The following is a 24,230-nucleotide window of genomic DNA, read 5'->3' as shown; positions in this document are numbered from 1 at the left end:
CAGTATGAATTGTATGTACCAAGCAGCTGTGGTTGATGCTTAATGTATCATGCTTAATGACATCACTTGGACCCGCCCCATGATGTCACTTGGACCACCCCATGACATCACTTGGGCCCGCCCCCAAAATCTCAGGGTCTGGGATGCTTCTGACCTGTCAACCCTATTGCGTACTGCGCATGCATGCCATCAACCAAGATGGCAGCAGGGCATCAGCCCCTTACAGAAGCCTCCACCGCAATCTTGGTTAATGGCAGCCGTGCGAGCGCAGCAGCAGAAGACAGGAGAGAGGTAGGTGGGACAGGCGGGAGCTGCACGCTCGGGGCTGGCTGTAGCTCAAGGGCCCAGTCATGCCTGGTGCCAGCCCTGCCTAGCTGTTAGCAAAAACAGGAGGGGTCAAAATCCAGTGGCTCCAAAAATTTGGCCCTGATGCCGGGGATTCTGAAGAGGAGAAGCAGCATTTGCTGGCTTCTAAATGTTATAATAGGTATCAATTCCATCCAGCAAAGGGAACTGCAAGGAGACTGCCATAGAGATCTGGAAGCTGAACTCTAGTATAAAGTTGAAATGGGAGGAGCCTGAGCAATTCTCTCAATAAAGCTTTAGTCATAGCAAGCAGGTTTCTGTCTTCTCTGAGTTAAGCAAGCACCATTAAAACATGGTGTCAAAAGTGAATTTACTTTTCTGAAGAATAGGAGGGCTCAAGCACCACTGCTTACCAAGGCAACAAGCGCACTGGTGGTAGCAGAAGATACTTTGGGAATGGCAGCCAGCATGATTCCAGTTCCAGGGCCCATGGACATGGCAGGTGATATTTTTAATAACTGCATGTTTTTCAAAGCACAGTGGGAGAATTATGACATAGCAACAGGATTAGATGGCAAAGATAAAAAGATTAGGGTTGCAACACTGCTATCAGCGATGGGGAAAGAATGTCATTTGCTCCAGCAGCACCTTGATATTACAGCAGCAGACAGATAAGATCTCTCCAAATTGATAAAAGCCCTTCAAAGGCATTTTGAACCTACTAGAAATGTTTAAAAATATATGAACATTATCTCTTTAACAAATGTGCACAAGAACCTGATGAAACTACAGATCAGTATGTTGCTAAATTAAGCAAAAAGGCAGATTCATGTGCATATAACACTTTGAAAGAAGAATTAATTAGAGACAGATTGATTATAAGCATTAAGGACAAGGGAGCACAGATGAGAATGCTCCAAAAGCCTGCCTTAACTCTGCAGGAAGCCATAGACATATGCAAGGGTAGTGATCAAACCCTTGTGCAAATGCAAGAAATGCACCTTTCACAAGCTGATAGCATGCATTATACCTGCAAAAATAAACATTCTAACATGCATATGCCATCATGCAAAAATAGTGCTGAGCCCAGAAGATTTCACAATGAGAGTTGTGGATACCGTGGCAAAATTCATGATCCTGGCAAATGCCCAGCATTTGGAACTATTTGCAGAAGCTGTGGCAAAAGAAATCATACAAGAGTTGGCAAACCATCTAAATAGAAAAACTGCACAGCATGTGAAACAGATAGACAATGATGATCTATACAGTAATTCAGACAGTGGTGTTTTCTACATGCATGACATCAAAACAATGCATACTAAGACAAAAAAAATGGTTTGTCAAACTTGTATTAGCACCTTGCACATAAACTGCAGTCCTGGCAAGACACTGAATGTCAAATAGACAGTGGTGCATCTGTAAATGTAATGGGTTACAGAGATTATCTCAATATTCTGTAAGATGGAGAGGCAAAGTCATCACCAAGCAAAGCTAAAATGAGATTATATGATGGCACAATTCTCACACCACTAGGTCAATATGTGCTGCAGGCAGAATATCAAGGGAAAAGGTATCGGCTAGAATTCCAGATTGTGAATTCCAGACAAAAGCCCCTCTTATCAGCAAGCACAAGTGAACATATGAAATTGGTAACATTAAATACTTCACAAGACATCCATACACTCAGACTTGAAGCCAACAGTACCTTGGTTATGGGACAAAGGCACAAATTCTAAAAAATTACCATGATGTCTTTGAAGGACTTGGCTGTCTTCTAGGCACTTTACATTTCAAAGTGTATTAACACTGTGCAGCCAGTACAACATATGCCATGTAGAGTCCCTGTAAGAATAGAAGAAAAAATCATAACTGCAATAAGACAAATGGGAAAAGATGGAACAATTGCCAAAGTGACAGAATCTACCAAGTGGATAAACAGCATGGTACCCATAGAGAAACCTGGTAAACTTCGCATCTGTATAGATCCAAGTAATTTAAACAAGGCATTATTACGAGCTCGCTACCAGATGCCCACTATAGAAGAAATCTTACCACACCTTGCCAAGGCAAAAATATTCTCTGTCTTACATGCAAAAGATGGGTATTGGCAAATCTTATTAGATGAAGAAAGCAGCCACCTTACTACATTTTGGACCCCAGAAGGACGTTATAGGTGGCTGAGAATGCTCTTTGGAATAAAAGCAGCAGCAGCGGAAGAGTATCTGTGCTGCCAACAAGATGCACTGGCGGGTCTCAGAGGAATCAGTGTAATTGCAGATTACATTTTGGTGTATGGCTATGGAGATTCAGTGGAGAATGCCATAGCTGACCATGATCACAACCTCATCTCTCTCCTGGAAAGGGTGAGAAAAGTCAGTCTGAAATTCAATAAAAATAAGATAAGGCTATGACTGACAGCAGTATCCTATATGGGACACCTCCTAACATTGCAAGGCTTACAACCAGATCCAGAAAAGGTGAGAGCTATCCAGCCCTAAACCATCCAATACCAAATCTTTCCAGCAGTTACTGGGATTTGTTAATTATCTGACCAAATTTCTTCCTCGCCTTCCTGATGTTTGTGAGCCTCTTAGATGACTATTGGACACGGGTGCAACTTGGGTGTGGCTACCTCAACGTGATGCAGCCCTCCAACAGAACAAAGACTTGGTTACTAGGCATCCCGTGTTGAAGCATTATGACATGAATGAATAGTTACTGTAAACCGCCCAGAGAGCTTCGGCTATGGGACGGTATATAAGTACAATAAATAAATAAATAAATCCAATCTGACGCCAGTGAAACCGGCCTGGGTGCTATACTTTTACAAAAATGACAGCCTGTTGTTTTTGCATCAAGGTCTTTATCACAGACTGAATGGCATTATGCCCAAATTGAAAAAGAATGCTTAGCAATAGTACAAGCATACCCCGCTTAATGTCGCTTCACTTAACGTCGCCTCGCTATAACGTACATGCTCCATACGTCCCCATACCCCGCTTAACGTTTGCGTGCTTCACAATAATGTACACTTTATCGGCATGATGCCGCTGCCATCTAGTGGTGATTGTGTGCAGTACAAATGAAGACAATTGCTTCACTTAACATTTATTTTCGCTTACAGTATACTCTCTGGTCCCATTGTGAACGTTAAAGCAGGGTATGCCTGTATTTGCTTGTAAAAAAATTGACCAGGTCAGAAATGCATCAAGGTTGACAGCAATCATAAGCCTCTAGAAGTTATTTTTAAGAAGGCATTGCTATCAGCTCCAAAATGCCTCCAACACATGCTTCTTAGGCTGCAGTGCTATCCCCTGAAGGTACAATATAAAAAAGGAGCTGAAATGTACATAGCGGGTCTCTTATCCGGAGCATCCTTGCTACATGAAAGGCACACTGACAAGCAAGACTATGAGATACTCAAATTCCCTTGAAGTGCAAGCCAGACAAAAGGAACTAGAAAGCATTAATCAAGCTGTTTATATGCCCATCTCACATCAAGGACTTCAAAGACTCCAGGAACATACTTTAGAGGACAAAGAGCTGCAAGTATTGTCTTAGCAGGTTGACCAGACACCTGGAAAAAAGCTCATCTACTCAAGAATACTGGAACTAGCATAATGAATTAAGTGTCCAAGGAGGCATCATATTCAAAGGACACTGAATACTCATTCCAAAGGCCATGAGAAAAGACATATTATCAAGAATACATCATAGTCATTCTGGAACAGAAGGATGTTTGCGCAAAGCTAGAGATGTGGTATACTGGCCATACATTACTAATGACATCAGAGACCTTGTACACAACTATGATGTGTGTGCTGAGTTCCAAGCTAATCAGCAAAAAGAGCCATTGGTGATACACAGCATTCCTAACAGACCATGGAGTGGGGATGGACCTTTTCACAGAAAATGGCAGCAATTATCTCATTCTAGTAGACTACTATTCAGACTTCTGGGACATGGATAAACTGCCAGATACAACATCAGCAACTGTAATAGAAAGAATCATGAAACACTTCCGCAGACTTGGCATTTCAGATGGTGGACCACAGTTCACTTGCAAAGAACTTGCCACATTTCCAAAAGACTGGGAATTTCACCACATCACGTCATCTCCCTACAACAGTCAGTCTAATGGCAAAGCTGAATCAGCTGTCAAAATTGAAAAAAAACTCTATTAAAGAAAACAGCAAAAAGTAAAGAAAACATGGCAAGCTATCCTAGAGTGGAGAAATACTCCAATCCTTTCTGTCTATAGCTCTTGCATTATTGAAACCCAAAATGACAATGACAGTTACAGATCAGCTGCACACAAATGCAGTAAAACTAAAACCTATTATGACAAGGATTCAAAAATGCCACCACCTCTGCACACTGGAGATTCTATAAGTGTCCAGTTATCTCCTCAAGACAAGACATGTCCTTGGACGAAAGGAACATGAATGGGACAAATGAATCCCTGCACTTATATTGTTGAAGTTAATGGACGCTCATATTGATGGAATCGTAAGTTCATTCACCTAATGAGTTCTCAAGGACTTAGACACCTCAGATGTGGTGATGATATACAGTAGGGCCCCGCTTTACGGCGTTCCGCTTTAAGGTGTTCTACTGATGCGGCGCCTTTCATTTTCAATTTTAAAGGGTTTTTTCCCTTTTGCGACGTTTTGCGCTGTTTTCGCGCGATGCAGCCCATTAAAGTCAATGGGGTTCCACTTTACGGCGTTTTCCGCTTTACGGCGGGGGTCCGGAACGGAACCCGCCATATAGGCGGGGCCCTACTGTACAGGATAATTCCATCATGCCATGCACTCATGAAGATGCACATCATTTCCCAGGCCCTGAATCCCAAAATCAAGAGACACATGTAAATGTTATCACCAACACTGAACAGTGACCTTGTCAAGAGCACATGTACCCGCAATCATATCAAACCACCTAAACGATACAGATTTTGTATTAGATAGGCAGCTTAATTATCAGTCATTCAGAACCAGCGCTACTTTCAAATTAATTGTATAGTTTGAGAAGTTGTTGTCATATTTGTTATAAGCACATGCAATTGGGGATGTTATAAGGTAGCAGTTCCATCCAGCAAAGGGAACTGCAAGGAAACTGCCATAGAGATCTGGAAGCTGAACTTTAGTGTAAAGGTCAAAAGGGAGGAGCCTGAGCAAGCACTATAAATCTTGTTTTCATTCTCTCAGTAAAGCTTTACTCATAGCAAGCAGGTATCTGTCTTCTCTGAGTTAAGCACTATTAAAACACTAAATTTTGCAAAAACAAAAATGTTTGCATGCCTGAAAAATAGAGCAATGCCAAATAAGCCAAACTATGCCAGTCAGATTAATTTAGGCAGGGCATAACATTTGAGATGACGTTTTAAAACTGAAATTGGCCTGCAGACAAACTCTGCTTAACATCATAACCAGAAACAACTTTTTTTTTCCTTTTTGTCTCTAGCCTGAGAGAGAATTCTGTGCCACTTGGAAGGTGTACTACTACAACACCAACTGGTCCTCATCAAAGTTGTTCCTTCACTGGTCTGGGAAACCAAAAGGTTTATTTTCACAAAATAGCAACAAACATTCTAAATGCTGGATGGCCTCCAGCACAGGGATTGGGGGAGGAGAATCGGTTATACAGCATAGTCCAGTGACAAAAATTGGAGTAAGAAGCCTCTGCTTACAGAAAGGGAAGAGACCCTTCCTTGATGCTGATAGACATATGCATGCTCTAACACCCAATCCTTCATTGGAGTTTCTGCCCCCTATGCACCCATGCAGAGAAAAATAACACCCATCAGCTCAGCCCAAAGTTCACTACCAGTTCCTGGTTCTGTGGAGCCAGGAAAATCTTGGGGATGAAATATCAAGATGGCCCAGAGGACAATGTGAAAGGAATATGAACGTGACCCAAGAAGCTGAGGACAAAAGCAATAGGAATTGGGGGACCTTGGACATGGGAACAAGCATCCTTCAGCAACTTGGTAACTAGCACAAAATAATTTCTGGATGTTAGTCTGCTGCTAAAGATACAGGAGCAGGAGCAGGCCTGATTGACTACCATTGGGTTCGAAGAGAGCTACCATACTTGAACTGATTCGAAACAAATGGCAGTTACTCCTCTGGGTTCCAGGACTGTATGTTTACATGGTGGTCGTGATAACAAGGTTCCAAGCTGGCCCAATTCATTGTGAAGCAAGCTGCAGGTTCCAGTTTGTTTGTTGACTTAACTGAACTTGGCTGCTGTTAGAAGCACAAACTGGGCCTCTCCTGCTGGTGGCTCCTGCAGATTTTTGCTCCTGCTTGACTGCAGTTCAGCACCATCAACACTTTCACATCGTGGCAGTTCAGAGACAGTTACAGAGTAAGTACTGAGCACCTAGCCACAAGCAGGTGATGGGGGGAAAATTGACCACCTGGATGGAATGTTTGTCAGTTTGCATACTTCTAAGATTGTGGTCCATCCTGGCCCCTTTCTTTCTTTCCTTGTCACCCGGATGGATTTTTGTTCTAGTGTTGGCTTCTTTTTGGACCTGTTATCTGGAGTACTGTGGGCAGGGAGCAGGCCAGACCCACTTGAGGCCTGAACCAAAGTTTGGCTTGAGGATGATCCTTCTCTGATCATCCTTCTCTGCCTAGCTACAGGAGCTAAATTGATGCTGGCAGAGCATCTGTCAATGCAGGGGCCATTCTCTTCCTGCCATAAAATGTTGAGATCAGCTAAAATGTAGTGATGGGGCCTATGTCTTCCTTGCAGCTGGGCATTTTGATGACTAGTAGGATTCTGATAACACCACTTTAGGGACCCTAGAAAAGAGAATCCTGGCTCCCCCTTTACTGTGTTTTATGACTTGATTCACACTTCCATGTTAATGGCTCTATTTGGGGCAATTTGTATTTCCTTGACAAAGACTCCTGGGGCTTACTTTTCGGGGAGATAGATTTTTAGAAATCAAAACTATTTCTTTTAAGCCATCTAGTTGACTACCGTAAGAACAGGATCCTGGACTAGATGGACCTTAGTTTGATCTAGTAGGTTCTTATCACAATTAATGCAGACTTGGAAATGACACTATTGTAGATTCAGGTGAAATCTAAAGGATATTTTATCTTCCTAGTTTTTGTTCCCTTTGCTTTTCCTGTTTTACCCTTTTATAGTCCCATTGCTACTTGTATCATCTCATGCCATATTGTTGATCTTAAATTTTAAGTGGGTTTCCTTTGAGGCTGCACACTGGGTCAGTCTGACTTTAAAATCCTTGTCAAGTTTCAGAAGCTAATACCATACAATATTCTGTTAGATTAGATGACACAGGCTGCTTCCATATGGGTTTTTATTATGGAATTGGTGCTCCTTATGCATGCAGGTTTTTTGCAGCATCCACACTGTTGTTGGCATCAAAATGCCAGTCCATATCCTTCTTCAATTCAGATTTACCGATTTCAGAGGAAATCCAATGTTATTTGTTAAACCTGTTGACAATGACCCATTTTTGATGTTTCAACAACTCATTTGCAAATTAAGCTCCCGTCTAGAAGCACCCTCCCCAAGTTCTCCCTGCTTTGATATGAAGGGTTTGTCATATCTCTGATTAAGTTGGAATGTGAAAGAAAGGGGAGGGAGATAGATATATGTGGATGCAGGGATCTGTCAGCTAGGAACCAAGTTATACCATGGTTTTTCTTCCTAGCATGAACATTATTTCAATTCGGGCAGAGCAATCCAAACCATTGATGCTAGAGGGAGTTTTGGTGGAATGGCGATGTCCCTTCCCTTGTACCTGTCCAGCTTTGCCAGCCTCCATCAGTGGGGAAGCCTCACCTATGACGAGCACCCCATGCACCCACCCAAGCAGTGGGCAGGTAGAAGCTACAGCCAGCAGAAACCCACAAATGGGACATTTTGGAGAGATTCACACAGGATTAAATATATTTATATTCCCCTTTTCAGGCAAACCTCACAAAGAAGTTACATAAAAATGTTAAATCAATAAGCATATATGAAAATGACAGAATAAACCAGCAAAGGCAAGTTGCAAAGGGGGGGGGGGAAGCTTTATGAAAGTGACATCTTCCCTCCCCTTCAGAGCAGGATGGTCCTTGGAATAGCCCTGCAGGGTGGTTGTGGGAGGAAGAGGCTACCTCCTGTGGGACAATGGAAGCTAGATGGAGCTAAATAGATTGATAGGCTTTGTTGTGAATGAATGTCCAGTTCTTCTCTTTCATTCCTGGGACTTATCAGAAAGAGAATAACATTAGCGGATGCCAATGGTTCTGATGAGAAGTAGGAACCTTCTCCCACTTCTGCAAGGTAACCTATTCTCAGCTGAGGGACACCAAAATTAACAAAGGACTGGAGCACTTCCCCTAGGAGCAGAGCTTGGAAAAGTTACTTTTTTGAACTACAACTCCCACCAGCCCAATCCAGTGGCCATGCTGGCTGGGGCTGATGGGACTTGTAGTTCAAAAAAAGAAACTTTTCCAAGCTCTGCCTAGGAGGAATGGCTAAACAGCAGCACTCACCTGCCCTCTGCTCACCTGCATCATGGAAGGGGATGGGCGATGTGGAAGCAAGGTCAGTGCGGTGCAAATGCACCAATGGAGCTAACTCCTCCAAAACCTAGATGCCCTAGGTAGATATTATGCTTCGCCCCCAGCAGTTAATCAGTTGATGGTCACCAGCAGGAAATGCTTCAGCCACCCTTCTTTCTGAGCAGGTTTGAAGTATCCACAAAAGTTTATACCACAATCACTTTGTCAGCCATTTAGGAATCGCAGCACTCTGACTGTAGCTTTATTAGAAAAACCAAGATACCAGAAAATATTGAGCAAGTTTTCATAACTATGTATCAGTCTGGAAAGTAAACAGATTGATAGAGGGAGAGGAAAGATCAAACATTGGCAGATGGTGAAGCCATGGAGTCTGCAACTGGGCACAGGCTGTGTACACAGTACCCTTTACTCTGGCTCCAGTGTGCTCCTACCACTGAGTTCTGAATCTGGGTGCACATGACGTTGCTCATGCCCCTTAGGTATCTTGTAGTTTCTTTGTTATGAAGCAGTTTCCCCTAGCCAGTTTCATTCCTACTTGAGAACTGTAGGCTTACTCAATGAGCCATGAATCCCAAATGTGTGACAATTGAAACATTTCACTATTCTGCTGAGGTTGGTCCTACATGTTTGATGTCAGCAAGGAAGAGCATCCTACTTCCCACCCGCCTGCCTGCCTGCTGCCTGCCCCCTGTGCCTCCCTGTAGATTCAGAACTAAGGCTGCAATAGTAACTGTGGCTGTGGGCACACTAGTCATTTAAAAAGCATCCAGAATGGTTTTGTGGCTGTGTTCTGAAATGACTCTGCCCTCTGCTGGTTATACCTTCTTTCCCCACTGCTGATTTCAGATCTTTCAGGACCTCCCACAGCAAACGGTTTAGGCCAGTCACTGTCTCTGCCTGAGCCTGCAGCAAAGTATTTGCACTGGCCACATCTAGAAGGCAAACTGGTTAATCTACTGATCAGTTATGAAATCTGCCTGAAGCTGAATTAAATATATATATATATACTTGAGCTGATCCAGCCAGAATTTTTGGCTGTGAGCATACTAGTCACCTGCAGCAAAGCGTTTCCATTGGCCATTGGAGGGGGAACAGGTTGATCTGCCGATCAGTTGCAAAATCTCTTTGAAGCGAATTTTTAAAAACTCACTCAAGCCGATCTTACCAGGTTTTCCAGTAAAAAGGGACAGAATTTGACTAGCATCACGTGCCCCCATTTTCAGAAAAGGGAGGTGGAGATGTCCTGGAACTGGCAGAACAGTGAGTGTGTCTCTACTGTGTGTCTACTCAGAAGTAAGTCCAATTGAGTTCAGTGGGTCTTACTCCCTGGTAAGTGGGTTAGGACTGCAATCTAATCCTCATTCATTTCAATTGGCCTTACTTTAAAGTACATGTGAAAGACTGCAGCCTTAAAGCAAGGTTGTGATAGGTAGAGATCCATGCTCATCTTTACCTATCAGAGCCTCTGCAAACAAATAACCTTGATTATTTAAAGTGCCAACACCTGGAGAAACAAAGCTTTGAAGTATCTCCAGGCAGAAGCCTGGAGGGTAAAGGGAGCAGGGAATCAAGTAGCATGAAGAAAGTCTGAATAATTGGGAGCCCAGAATACACAAGCAGCCCCCTCCCCTCTCCCACACTTCTCTTGCCAACAGCTCCCCTCCCTTTCAGCCCAATTGTGCACTGATTGCACCAGCTGTTGCTTGCCAGAAAAAAAGCTTTTTAAATGGGGGGGAGGAAGGTGTGTGCATGTATCTCATTGTATCTGGAAAATATATAGGATTGCGGCTGCACATAACCAACTGCCATGAAGATGATTGCCAGAGGGGAGGAGTTGGAGGGATGAAAGTTTCACCAATAGGAGTTGGGGGTGGGTGGAGGAGAAGGAAAACCAACCAGGCAATTTTCATCAACAAAGAATCTCTTCCCTGCCCCTTGCTGTGGACAGACAGCCAGGCAGCATGGAAACACATGAATGCATACTGGTGTGTACAATGCTGTGCAAATTTTAATTAAAACGCAGTGAAAAAACCAACCCTGCTTCATTTTAAGCTGGTAAATGTGTACATACATAGCCACAGTCTTAGGATGGAAGGGGGGGGAGGGGGGAAGTAGCACATTCAAATGAGGCTCTGTAGGTGCTATCCAAGTTTCATGTTTCACCAAAGCCTGATGAGAAGAGCCATTACAATGGCTGATTCCTGATATTTTTTAAAATGCAAGTGCTTAGTATCACCAAGATCTGACTCCATTCGTGTTCACCTCTCTCCACCTTCTTTAACTTCTTACTTATACTTAATTAAACATTTATCATTTGGAATGTTGGTGGCCTATTGCTTTAGCTCACTATGGTTACTCTCCCAAGAGGTTTATACCCACTGTGAGTGTTAAATAGCTTGAAATATAGTTGGGCTTGGGCACTTGAAATGATTATTTTGGAACAAAGACCTCATATTCATACTCATTTGGTCTCTCAGTAGCATGTTAAAAAGGCACCATAAACATTTCACAATTGATTAGTGCATGTGGGTTGCCAGTGCTTAATGCCAATGTAGTTATTAGCTGGTCATCTGATAACATTAACATTTGATAGCCATGCGTTCCTGCAATAATAATACATTGAAATGTAATAAAGAACTCACATAGTGGATTTCTCCTTGCACAGTACTACTGATAACCACTGTGTCACGCACCCTTCTTTCTGCTAAAATCAATCCACACACCAGTTCATGATGTCCACTAGACATGCCAAGTCAAGTCAGTCAATATTTGCATTCTGTGCATGAGGTGTAGTTCTATGTCCTCTGCTCTAATTTCCACTCACAGATATAACACAGAGGATCCACAGCCAGTTTTTAGGGGAAAGGTGGGCAGACGAGGAGACAAAAGCCCTCATAATTGTTTTCAAAAACTCACGAGGCTGTTTTGCTCTTGATGAGCAGCACCTTATATAGCCACACTCAGTACTACTACTTCATTAACCAGAAAGTTGTTCTAACAAAACCAGGACAGCTTTGCGCAAAATGTAAATCTCTCAAAAGTTATTTTTTCCTGTGAAGGAAGGGATGTGGCCACTGGTCAGTTTAACTTAAGATAAAGTTGGATTCTCCACCATGTTGCTGGAGAATCAAAGCAGTGTGAGTTGTTGCTGCTGGCTCCCATTTTGGAACCGTTCTCTTCCAGGTGAGTGTTGTTTGTACATTGTAGTTAATGACTTTGGAGGATACATGTACTGCACAGCACTGGGAGTTTCTATGCATGAAGCATACTACAGTTCTCTCCTGTCATGAGACTGCAGAAAAGATAATCAGTGAAAAATGATTTTCTTCCCCCTGAGTATGCAGCAGCATAACACAAAGCACCATCCAGCATGCATACACCAGGATCAATGTGCTTTTGGATTGCACTTTTTGTGCTGTGTGGTTCACTGAATAGAATTTGGATGGGGTGTCAAGAAAATAAATTTAGTTTTCCTGGAAAAAAAATATTTAAAGATTTGTTTTATCCTATTCTTCAGAAAAAGAAAGCTCCCAGAGCGGCTTACAAATAATAAAAAAAGACAGTCTCTGCTCCCAGGTTTATATTCTAATAAAACATGACACAAAAGGAAAATAGATTGGGAGAGAGGGGGAAATAAGCAAACTCAGGTTCTTAGTTACAAGATGTTCTAATGCCCAGCTGGAATAGGAAAGGTCAAGGAGAGGAGGTACCAAACGTTGCTGGTCTCTCAGCTGCGCTGATGGAGTGGTCTGGCATTCTCTTCCTTTCTGTGTTGCAGCCTGACGTAATATAGACTTATCAGCAGAATGAATAGTAGCCCTGCGTCTCTTCTCTTCCCTCTATTACACTCTGGCGTAGTGGCTGTTGCCAGATGACAGCAACAAATGACCCTGATATACATCCCTTGTTTTGCACTTATGGGGAGCAGGAGCCCACATGTGTACATTAGGATCTGTTATGCATGTCCTGTACACAGGTCAGCAAATCTTAACACCATGTTTTTCTTACCCTGCCCTTTCAGATGCTAGGGCCAAGACAGCACATAAATCCAATAGACAATATATTTCTGGTTACAAAGATGACTGCTTCTTACAGCTGCAAATAAGCATTGGCGGCTGGTCTATTAAGGTGAAGGGGGCACTGCTGCACTAACCTCAGTCTGCCCCCACCTGCAGGGAAGAAGACAGGGGAAGGAGCAGAAGTAGTTGGCTCTGCCTGTGATTGGCTCAGACACGGCCTAATGCAGGCTTCCCTGCCTTCTGCTCTTCCAATGGGCACCAGGCACTATTGCACCTAAAGAGTCAATTGTTTTAAATTGTTTTTAAAAGATGTGCTTTTAAATTTGTATATTTGTTTTTAATGTTTTTAGTTATTGTAAACCGCCCAGAGAGCTTCAGCTATGGGGCGGTATATAAATACAATAAATAAATACAATAAAATAAATCCAACAGCTAAGTCAAGAGTGCAGAGAGAACCTGAGAAGATGGAGGTGGTGGGGACGGAGGATGAGGAAGAAGAGCAGCCTGAGATGGAGGATCATGCAACTGAGCTCCAGGAAGACATTTGGCAGCACTGATTTTTTATCCCCCTTCCCCCAGAGGAGATTCACTTTGAATACTTGAGATGGTTGTGTGTTATAGTAGCTGATGGAGAAGCATAGCATGTATAATCATCCAGAACATCACTGTCTGTGCTGTTGTTAGAGATTGGGGAGAAATTTGATTCAGTTCACATTTAAAGCCAAATTTATCAAATTTGCACTTTCTGAAACAGTATGAGAACTGAAATACAGCCATCGTTCAAAATGTGCACTTCTCTGAATGTTGTGATGCAGTTCGCCAACCAAGCAATGTTTACAAAAATACATATATTAGGGGAGGATGTGCATAAAAATGAATATATTAGTTGAAATAACATGTAAAAATGCATTATCAGGGAAAACCGCTTGCAAAAATGTGTATATTTGTCAAAACAGCCTATGAAAATGTGTTGAGTAGGAGAAATTCACATTAGAATGCTAAAGAATTTTAATGAGTTTTTTTTTAAAAAAAAAACAGCAACCCCCAAATTCCTGCAGAAATGCAGAGAAATGAATGTGACCAAGGCAATTTGCAATGCATTGAACATGATTCATGTTGTGTAGTCTCACCAACTTAAGGAAATTAGAGCCAATGGTGACAATACTGCCCATCTCTAAATTTAATGGAGTTGGCCAGTTACCTATCGCTTCCTGCAACTGTCTGGAGATGTCAGCATTGTGTATTCAAGGAAACAATCTAAGTGTTGCATTTTGGTGTTCTACTCTACTACTTTAAAGACAGCAAACCCGTTGTGCTGTAATGCAGAGGTAAGACTGGGTCTGGTTGCTAATCCAAGAATCACTTGTGAAGTGGACTGAATTCCCCCTCCTCCCGCTTACTTTTTATTTTGCATATTTCATTTTGCATTTCTTATTCCATATTTTACGTTGCATTCTCAAGTGGGAGAAGCAATGGCAGCAACATCCTGTGTGCTTGGTGTTTCCCATCAGGGCCAAAGTGTGCTTACAAATTTCAGAAAGGCCTTGTCTTCTACAGTGCGAAAGGGCAACAATGAGCCAGCACTATATTCTGTCATTTCTCTGTTAAGCTTTTGTCGCTTCCCGGCTGCTCCGTGGGCATTTGGTCGTAGTTCCAGATGCTGCTTTTGTGTTTATTTTTCATTGATAATCTCTTAGTTGATTTATTCATTTCACAAAAATGAATTTTAAAGATGGAAAAAATGTTCAAGCAAACTATGATCCTTTTAGGGAGAGGGGGGCTGAATTCTGAGTCGGCACCTATTGAGGCTGTATTGTTGGATGAGCCAGCGGAGGCACACCCCCTTTTGCCCCGTGCCAGACGCCCGGAGAAGCGCTTTGGTCAGAGGGAGGCTCTTTGAAGGAGTCAGAGATTACGGGCAAAGACCTTTCCTACTTAAGCCTGCTCCCCCCTGACCGGGGTGGTGACTCAACTTCCTTCACACGCTGCAGAGTTTACTTAGGTAGCCTAGTTAGGGATTGTAGTGAGCTAGCATAGTGTGCCTATGAAACGTATTGCCTTCAGAGTTACTTTAATAAAACAGGAATTGATTCCATCCTTATCTCCGTCTCGTGAGTCTCACTCTGGGCAGGACACAGGCATACCTGCAGCTGGTCAGCCACCAGCCTCTCGATCACCTTGCCGAGGATGGGAATATTTGCGACTGGATAGTAGTTTTCTAAAACTTCTGGATCCAGGGAGGGGCCACACCACCACCTCTTTCAAGATGGTGGACATAACTCCCTCCTGTAGTGAGGCACTGACCACTTCCTGGACCTATCCAGTCAATCCTCTCCTACTTGACTTTGGGCAGGGATCGAGAGGGTATGTAGTCAGCCTCACTACTGCAAGCGTCCTGTCTACATCTACAGGCTGCAACAACTGAATGATCCCACAAGCTACAATTCATTGGTGCTCTAGGGACTTCCAACAAGCCTGAACCAACTGTGGCATTCAGCATGAATCTGAATAATTTCCCTCTAAATGTGACTCACAAATCTCCCACAACAGGCTATTGAATGGTCCATTGTTAATGATGCCACATTGGTCTGGACCAGCCAGTTTACCACTCTTGACAGCTTTGCTGGGTGATTCACTGAGGTTGTGATAGAGGCTGACAGATATGCTCTCTTCGCTGCCACGTGGTAGGAACAGCTATATACTTTTCTCTGTTCAGTCAGATTCACGCTCTAGCCAACGTCCAGCCTGCTTCATTGCTCACAGCTCCTCAGTAAATCAACGGGCCTGTAAGGGGGAGGAGTCAGTCACAGGCAATTCAAACCTCACCAGGGCATATTCTGTCCATGAAAATTGGGCAATATTTACCTCCCCCATCACTGGACCCTTCCCAATTCTATCTGTAGTGAAAACCAGATCTAGGATATGACCTGCAGTATGTGTTGGGTGTATGATATGTGTGTGTGTGTGTGTTGCAATTAAATACAATCAGCAGCATATTGAAAAAAGGACAAAAGAGACAACAAAGAAATATAATAGAAAATATAAAACTACAGATATTGTGCATATTTCAGTTTACAATTATGTAAATTATCCAAATAAAGTTGTTTACTGAAATAAAAACAATCTAGTCTTATATCATGCCTGTAATTCCAGAATTCAAGAAAACCTGTCCATCTCTCCAGAAAATCTAAACTACAAAGTCTCCCTCTCTCCTCTGAATTTGATCCAGTGGTTTGTGCTAACTGCTAACCCCAGGCATTTGCCTAGCCTAGGGATATGTTAGATTTCTGCCCAATTCATATTTGGCACAGAATTTCCCATTAATTCTCTTATTCTCAATTGCTGAGGATTGAATTTTAATGTAGCTAATTTCTGCGGCTACTTTTGAAATTGATTTTTTTTTAAATAATCCGCCTCTAAAATATTGATTGTATGAATAATTCGTTGATATTTCTTTTTAAAATATTGATATTTCCTTCAAAATATTCATATTTTTTCTGAGTGAAAAAAAAGTTAGGGAAAGTAGCAGCTAGCAGATACAGAGAGAGCTCAAATCGATGCCAGTCTGTTAGGTCGACGGAATGCTTTCAAACCGGCACCCACCAAAAGATCCCATCCCTATCCTAGCCATCCATTTTCTGTGGGTGATTGAGGAGATTTCCACCTTCAAGCCCAAACAATCTTAGCCGGCACTATCATGAGCAGTGCTAATGATTTTAGAACTTCTGGTATACCATTATATTTGTTATAACTTGCAAAGTTTGGGACCAGTACAATTAAGCTGCTAGGCAATCTCACCACATATGCGTAAGGTTAGCATTTGACAACTGACATTTCCTACATTTAAAGTTATTTACCATGTACATTTTATTCAATCTTTCAGGAGTCAATACTACTCTGTCAATACTACTCTGTAGTATTAATGTATACTGGGATTCCTGGATTGATAAAGAATAGGAGCTCTTATCAATAATGCTCCATATCATATTCCACATTATATCAGAGATTGGCCTACCTGCCATATTTTCCTTGAAATAGGTTCCTTTAACTTAAAATCCATTAGTATTTTGAAATTAGATTACAACAGTTCCTTACCTCTTTCCATTGCTTTCTCCCAAGTGGTGTTATCCCTCGAAGTAAACCTTAGCCCCAGTAATTCAATCAGAACATTTCTAACTGGGAGGTACTGGAACTAAGATGGTAACCAACCCATTTTGTTTATAATTTCCTGTCTTATTAGCATATTCCCCGATAGATCAATTCTCCAACTTTCAAGATGCCTGTTGCTTCTCTGATTAGGAACTGAGCTAACTGGACATTTCTTAGGATGCCTAATATGGCCTCAATCTGCCTCTATATTTGTTCCATGCCTTCAGCAGCTGTAGTGGAACAAGAGGATGAAAAACAGATATGCCTCTTTTCCTTTTTCACACCACAGGCAGATATATAGTCACAAATTGTTGCTCCTACTCATATAATAATTGATTTTCATCTGGAAATAACTATAAAGTTAACCATGAAAGCTGAGCAGCTTCCTAATAAACTCCAAGATGAGGGACTGCTAAGCCCTCACATTGTTTTGTATGTTGAAGCATATTAGTGTTGATTCTGGATCACTTGCCTTGCCAGGTAAAATACTCTATATCTTTTTGCCATCCTTTCAACTCTAAAGTCAATACGAAGTGGTAAGACTGCAAACAAGAACAAAAATCTAGGGAGAATAGACATTCTAATTGCATTTATTATCCTTGCTAACAAAGACAGTTTTAATTTCTTCCATCTATTGAGCTCAGTCTTAACAGCCTGGGTGACTTTCTGATAATTTAACGTAACTTTCCCCCCACATAATCTGCTAATGTAACCCCCATATATTTTACTGCTGTATCCGTGATATTGAATCCAAAATGATCCACAATATATTTCTCCCGTACAACCAGATTGATAGGTAGAAGTTCTGTCTTTTGCTTATTGACGTCATAGCTAGAAATCTTGCTAAAATGTTTAATTATGCTAAGTATAAGGGGCAGAGAGGTATGTAGATCCAACTATAGACATTGTCACATCATCTCCATACAAGGTAATTTTAAACTGACTCAGACCCACATTAATACTTCTAATTCATGGGTTCTCCCTGATTATACAGGCTAGGGGCTCAATAGCTAGAGCAAAAAGTAGTAGAGAAAGGGGGCAGCCCTGTCTTGTCCTCTTCTGTAACATCAGTTCCTTTGTGAGATTTTATTTACCAAGATCTTAGCAACCAGGCTCAAGTTTATCACCTTCACATAGTTCATAAAATTTAGGGGACATGCTGAAAGCTTTCATTACTTGAAATAAGTACTCCCACTCCACCCTATCAAATGCCCTAGCTGCATCCAGGAACAATGATAGCGTTGGAACCTTGCTGAGTTGGGCCTTATCTATAATAATGATAGCTTTTCTGATGTTATTACTGAGTTGCCTGCTCTTAATAAACCCAGCCTTGTCTGGGTTGATATATCTGGGTATAAACTCATTTAATCTCATAGCCAATATTCTTGTTAAGATCGTATAGTCTGTATTTAAAAGGGATATTGAGCTATATGAGTCAACCTTAGATTCCCTTTGGTGGTAACCCCGCTTCTGGCAGGCCTACCTACCACTCAAAGCAACATTACTCATTAGCCGCTGTGGAGCTGCTGATAAAGGCAGACACAGGTACCTGCCCGCAAGAACCGTTGAGTGAGGTCTATCTGTCTTCTCTAGGAAGCCAAGCTCTCTTGCAGAGACAAACTACCCTGCAAGAGTATCACAGGTATAGACAGCAGACAATAGATGTTAAAGTATGTTTCTCACTCTCTACCTGGGTAGATGATCTGGGCTTCTTCTCCTGCTGCTGATGGGGAAAAATCCCATTAGTGGGAAAAATACAAATGGGACATATGGCTTCCAAAAAATCATTTCTAGCCTGTATAGATCTGCCACAGCAAAAATGCTAACTAGGGCTGTGCACAACCCCCTGATCTGATTTGGGGCCCTATCCAACACGTGTCTCCTTCTCCCCCCCTTAAATTAAATCCCTGATTAAAAATGTGGTTGGGGGAGATATGTGTCTCCTTCTCCCCCCCCATAAGACTGTGCAACACCCCCCCATAGGTTAAGGGTCCAGGTCCAGGATTGGGCCCCAAATCAGATCACTATAGTGTGGAAGAGTGTGGTCTCTGTCCTCCCTTCTTAAGGTTCTTTGTCTTTAAACTTGACTTGGACTGGACAAAGAGCTTCAAACAGAGGGTTGTCCTCAAACACCCTTCAGAAGGAAGACTGTCTTCTGTAAAGTAGGACACATGGCCACACTATTTATGATCCCCCAAATATCCAGCAAGTCATATTTCTTTAATAAACCAGTTAAATGATATAACTGGCTGTATCTCTGTATGTTGGCATTTGTTAGAATCCATAGATTAATTTTGAATAGCATTCAAATCTCCCCCCATTTTCTTGAATACTGCAGAGGAATATTTTTGTCTCAGAAAGCTCACTACCTTGTGGTGCTTTATGGGTCCACCCACACATTTAGGAAAGCAATAATAGTATCCTCTATGTGGGACAAATTCTGGTAAAGGTCCCTACCTCAAACACCTGGGAAGTGGTTCTACACTTGTATGATTTATCTCTCTGACCAGTATCATTAATGTAAATATTAACAATATTAATCATAACAAAATGAAAAGGTATGGTGACCAGTTTGGGAGATAACCTTAGCCTCTGTGCTAATTTCATGTGAAGCCAGAGCACTTACCTTATTGGCAACAGGGGTGGGGTGGGAAAGCATATGTTCAGTGTGCTCCATTCACCTCACCAGGTTGCAGTAAAATAACATGCAACAAATACTATGCATGCAGTGCTACTCTTTCTGGTATGTTTATCCCTCTCTCTCCCCCCTCCCCATTTCTGTCCTGGCAGGCTTTGTCTATTCCTCTTCTGAGAGCTACAATCCCTTAGGATCACATAAGCACTAAATGCAACTTCAGATCGATATTCTAAATAGATCGGCCCTCACTTTTTTCATCACACATGAAATAATGGGGCAAAATCCAATGTTGTGCAAATAAACTTCTGCTTGTGCAACAGGGCTTCACCTTCCTCTTAGTCCTGGCGTCTCTCCTCCAAATCTGCTTTGAAGAGTTCACCAACTCCCCAGAGAAGATTTTGAGGGTGCACGAGTTGCTGCAGGGGGAAGGAGAGGAAGGTGAAATCCTATTGTGCAAGTGGAAGCTCATTTTGTTTGTGCACTGAAAATGTTAGAGACCACAAATCATTTTACAAATATTATTTTAAAATGTTATATAAACTATATCTATGGCATTTTAACCATTACCAATCATTCCAGACCTTGAGTCCTGTAACTATCGTGTTCTTAGTCCTCAGGTGCTTTCAGGTATTTTTTGAGTGCACAGATCTCATGAGTCTAGAAGTGCTCAGCATTACTCTACCTTTCCCATATCTATCTCTTCATATTGTTCTTGGCTGCCTTTCTATTCCAGGTCTCATGATCTTGTTTTGCCTATGTCATCTTCATCAGTCTCAATCTCCTTTTCCTCCCATGAAAACATCCAGGTGTAGAAATGTGAGCTGCCTCCTTGCAAGTAGTGGCAGAGTGAGTTATACCATCTATCATTGCATTTGGATTAAAGGGGAGCCCCCACCTATATCATATCTTTACTTCTGGGAGCAGGGCCAGTGCTAGGCATGGCTGGGCCCTTGGCTGCCAGCCTGCCCAGGTGCTCCCAGTCCCCCCCCGACCATGCAGGACCGCTCCACCTACCTCTTCTCTTTCTGTGAATGCCTGCGCCCTAGGCACACAGATCGCTGCTATCAACGAAGATGGCGGCAGAGGCTTCTCTAAGGGGCTGATACTACTGCCACCATCTTCACTGATGGCACACATGTGCACTATACTGCATGCATGCATATGCCTGTCATCAGTCAAGATCCATTTCAATCGGTTTTAGGCCCGGTTTTGGCACCGAAACAGCCTTGGTCGCCCTGTATGATGACCTATGTCGGGAGAGAGACAGAGGGAGTGTAACTCTGTTGATTCTCCTTGATCTCTCAGCGGCTTTTGATACCATCGACCATGGTATCCTTCTGGAGAGGCTCATGGAGTTGGGAGTTGGAGGTACTGCTCCACAGTGGTTCCACTCCTACTTGGCGGGTCGTCTCCAGAAGGTAGTGCTCGGGGAACATTGCTCGACACCGTGGGTTCTCCAATATGGAGTCCCGCAGGGGTCAGTTTTGTCCCCCCTGCTTTTTAATATCTACATGAAGCCGTTGGGAGAGGTCATCAGGAGTTTTGGAGTGCGTTGTCATCAGTATGCTGATGACACACAGCTCTACTTCTCCTTTTCATCTTCCTCAGGAGAGGCTGTCGATGTGCTGAACCGTTGCCTGGCCGCGACAATGGACTGGATGAGAGTTAACAAACTGAAGCTCAATCCAGACAAGACTGAGATGCTGTTGGTGGACGGGTTCTCTGATCGGATGGTGGATATATACCCTGTCCTGGACGGGGTTACACTCCCCCTAAAGGAGTGGGTTCGTAGTCTGGGAGTCTTTTTAGACTCTTCCCTCTCACTTGAGGCTCAAGTAGCCTCGGTGGCAAGGAATGCGTTTTACCAACTTCGGTTGGTAGCCCAGCTACGTCCCTATTTGAGTAAAGAGGACCTTACATCAGTGGTACATGCTCTGGTAACCTCGCGTTTGGATTACTGCAATGCGCTCTACGTAGGGCTACCTCTGAAGACAGTTCGGAAGCTACAGCTAGTGCAAAACGCGGCAGCCAGACTGCTAACAAGGACCAAGCTGTCCGAGCATATAACACCTGTTCTGGCCAGCTTGCACTGGTTGCCAATATGTTTCCAGGCCAGATTCAGAGTGTTGGTATTAACCTATAAAGCCTTATACGGTGCGGGACCACGATACCTTGCGGAACGCCTCTTCCGATATGAACCAGCCCGTACACTACGTTCTACTACGAAGGCCCTCCTCCGGGTTCCAACTCATAGGGAGGCCCGGAGGGTGGTGACAAGATCTAGGGCCTTCTCAGTGGTGGCCCCCGAACTATGGAACAGTCTCCCCGAGGAAGTGCGCCTGGCGCCGACTCTGCTTTCTTTTCGGTGCCAGGTTAAAACCTTCCTATTCTCTGAAGCATTTTAATTTAAATGGATTTAATTTTAAAAATGTTACTGTATTGATTTTAGACTGTAGTATTTTGTATTATATTGTGTCATTTATTGTATTTCCTATGTTATTGTATTTCTATGTTCACCGCCCAGAGAGCTATTGCTAGTCGGGCGGTATATAAATTTAATAAATAAATAATAATCTGCTGCCATTTTGGTTCATGACAGCTGTGCATGCAGCATGCAGGGTATTCACCAGCACGGTCTGTTGTGTGAAACAGACCTCCTGATGAGATGGTTATCTGCAGCAGGCCCTCACCTGCAGACATCAACTGGGTGTATAAAGGGCGAGATGATCTTTCAGGTATCCTGGTCCCAAGCTGCATAGGGCTTTATACACCAAAACCAATACCTTGAACTTAGCCTGGTATGATGTTTAATGGATCGTTGAGCAAAGTGCCTCTCAGAAATTTCTTAGTGGGAATTAGGGACATAGGATAGAAACTGAAGATACTGCCCAAGGCTGCAGCCTGCCTTGTCAAGTGTGTAGGGTCTAACATCATGGGTGAGTTCCAAGTTCAGAAACACTAGCACCTCCACAATGGCAGTGGAGGCAGGGAAAACTCTAGAAGACTTTCTACATCATCTTTTGGATTTTGATGGTGGAAGATCTATATAAGGCCAGAATGGGCTGGACCATTGTCTTATGAGAGACCTACTGCCCTCAGCTGTTGGCAGTTAACCTTCACACGTGTCATCTGAGCCACTGGAAATCTGGGTGACTTAGCCATGTGTCCGCAGATCTAGTCAGAGTGGGAACAGCCAAGTGCCATAGATGGCAATATTTGAGAACCACATTTGTCTGAACCAGAACAATGCCACCATTGCACAACAGTCTCAGGTGTGGAGTTGATGGGAATATGTGGAGCAGCCTCAGGAACCACTGGACAGGCAGGCCATCCATTGCCTTGCCACATTTGTTTGATGGTGTAAGGAGAAGTGGACAATCCTGGCATCCCCCTTGTCACAAAGACTATCAATGTGCCTGTGTGATCAGAAGGTAAACAACTCGACTGAGTGCTCATTTCCTCAAGCTGAGAGCAGTGTTTCCCCTAAGAATTGAGATGGGGAGAGGGTTGAATTTTCAGGGTATTTGAGAGCTTATGAGTGAGACTCTTCATCCTTGGTGAATGTGGACTCATGCTGTATGGTTCCACGGCGAAAGAAACAACAGCATCACAATCAAGACCACTAATTACATTGAACAAGTTTTATTAAATTTACAACCACCTTTTTATCGCCTCATAATTTTACACAACTCCATGAATGAACTTCTCAAATTCAATGTGTTCATTTTCTGTTGTTTTTCATGTGTATGGTTGTTCACATGCTTTAACTACTTATTAGATCCCCCAGCTACTAATAATTCACATTTGTAGGCAGAAGACAACTTCTTTCGCAACATAAAATTCTATTCAGTGGTGAAAAAAGAACACAGAATGGTACTGGTTGTCTTTGGAAATAGTCAGACACAATTCCTACTTTGTACATGCAAGGAAACATAGCACAAAATTGGACAGAAATGATTTCCCCCCCCTGCAATGAGAAAATAGTAACATATGACAGGCTGATCTAAGAGTGATGCCTGAGGATTCAAGGAGTGGTAGGGTGGTACAGAGGACAGTCCTCTAGTTCAGTGTTCTTCAGCTTTGAGTCCCCAGATGTTGTTGGACTACAATTCCCATGATACCTTGACCAGAGTTACAGTGGCTGGGGATGATGGGAGTTGTAGTCCAAAAACATCTGGGGACCCAAAGTTGAAGAACAGTGCTCTATTGAAGGAGTCTCTGGTCCAAGTCCTATTTCAGGATATAGAACTTGAAGTTGCCCCTCAACAGTGAACACCTTAGACTAAGCAGGCACATAGGTTACAGCCTTCCCTGCCATAGTTCAGATAAATTTCTGTTTAAATAATAATAATGTCTAAATTTCCATTTATACAAATGTGTCCTTTTTTGTCCTCTGCCTTGATGTGTTTCCTCCTTTTTTGCTATGCACAAATGGACACCATAAGGGGTGGTGGTGTAGGAATACCCTTGTAGAGAGCTGCCCAACATTCAGTCAGTACTTCTGCATGTTCTGAGAGCTCTAAAGGATGGCATCGGGGAAATAATATTTTCCTTCAT

Source organism: Rhineura floridana, chromosome 1, assembly GCF_030035675.1.
Source record: "Rhineura floridana isolate rRhiFlo1 chromosome 1, rRhiFlo1.hap2, whole genome shotgun sequence".
Taxonomy (NCBI): Eukaryota; Metazoa; Chordata; class Lepidosauria; order Squamata; family Rhineuridae; genus Rhineura; species Rhineura floridana.
This window is presented reverse-complemented; position numbering follows the sequence as displayed.